Here is a 1157-nt window from a genome sequence, read left to right as displayed (position 1 = left end):
AGTTCGGGGGTTCCACACAGTCCCCCCACCACGGGGCACAGCCCGTCCAGCCTGGGACGCGGCAGCTGCTCCGGGAAACCTGTGCCGGTGCCTCACCACAAGGCATTTCTTACTCCTGCCCAAACTAAACCTGCCCTCGTTAGGTTTAAAACCGTTGCCCCTTGTCTTGTCACTACCTGCCCCCGTCCAAAGTCCCACTCCAGCGCTCCTCTAGCACCTTTAGGTGCTCTGAGGGCTCCCTGGACACATCTCCACCCGTCCAAAGTCCCACTCCAGCGCTCCTCTAGCACCTTTAGGTGCTCTGAGGTCTCCCTGGAGCCTTCACATCTCCAGGCTGAACTGCCCCAACTCCTCCAGGCTGTCAAGGACTAAATAGCTGCCATGGGCTGCAGTTGCTCCATCAGACTAAACCATCTCTTCTGCCCCCATGGGAGGACATGGGATTGTACCCACTCCTGCTCTGCTTGGGCTGATGTGGCCAAGTCCAGGCGCTACAAAGACATCAAGGCTTTGGCCCCAGCAGCACCATCCCCTCCGTGTCACCTGCAGGAAGAGCTGCTTTGCCTCCTGCCCACGGCTCCTGCCCAGACCCGCACCTCCCACAGCACGGCAGGCTGCAGGCAGCAGGAGGCAGCGACTGCTGCGAACCCTTCCAGCCAGGTTCAAATGCTAGGGGCTGGGGCAGGTCCTCCTTCCTGCCCGACCCTCAGCCCTGCCTGTTTGGTAGGGGCCCAAGACATTTAACATGCAAAATGATGACGGATTTAACTCTTCCGAGACTGTTTTCTTTGTCTTGGGGCACGGTGGAAGGGTCTGGCTGGAGGGGTAGCTGGTGTCAGCGTCACCCCTCGTCCAGAGACTGCTTGGCAGTGCAGGCAACAGGCAGAGCAGGCAGCAGGCAGAGCAGGCAGGGGAGGGAGGCAGGCAATAGGCAGGCAGCAGGTAGACAGCAGGCAGTGCAGGCAGTGCAGGTAGGCAGAAGGCAGCGGAGGGAGACAGGCAATAGGCAGGCAGCAGGCAGACAGCAGGCAGTGCAGGCAGCAAGCAGGCAGGCCTCCCACAGGTTGCATGCGCAGCTTGGAGGCGTGACAGCTGTTTCCTCTGTCATTCCTGGCCGCTGCCTAGGGAAAAAGTTTCTCCTCCAGGCAGGCTGCCCG

This window comes from Acanthisitta chloris, unplaced genomic scaffold, assembly GCF_000695815.1.
Source record: "Acanthisitta chloris isolate BGI_N310 unplaced genomic scaffold, ASM69581v1 scaffold33029, whole genome shotgun sequence".
Lineage (NCBI taxonomy): Eukaryota > Metazoa > Chordata > Aves > Passeriformes > Acanthisittidae > Acanthisitta > Acanthisitta chloris.
This window is presented reverse-complemented; position numbering follows the sequence as displayed.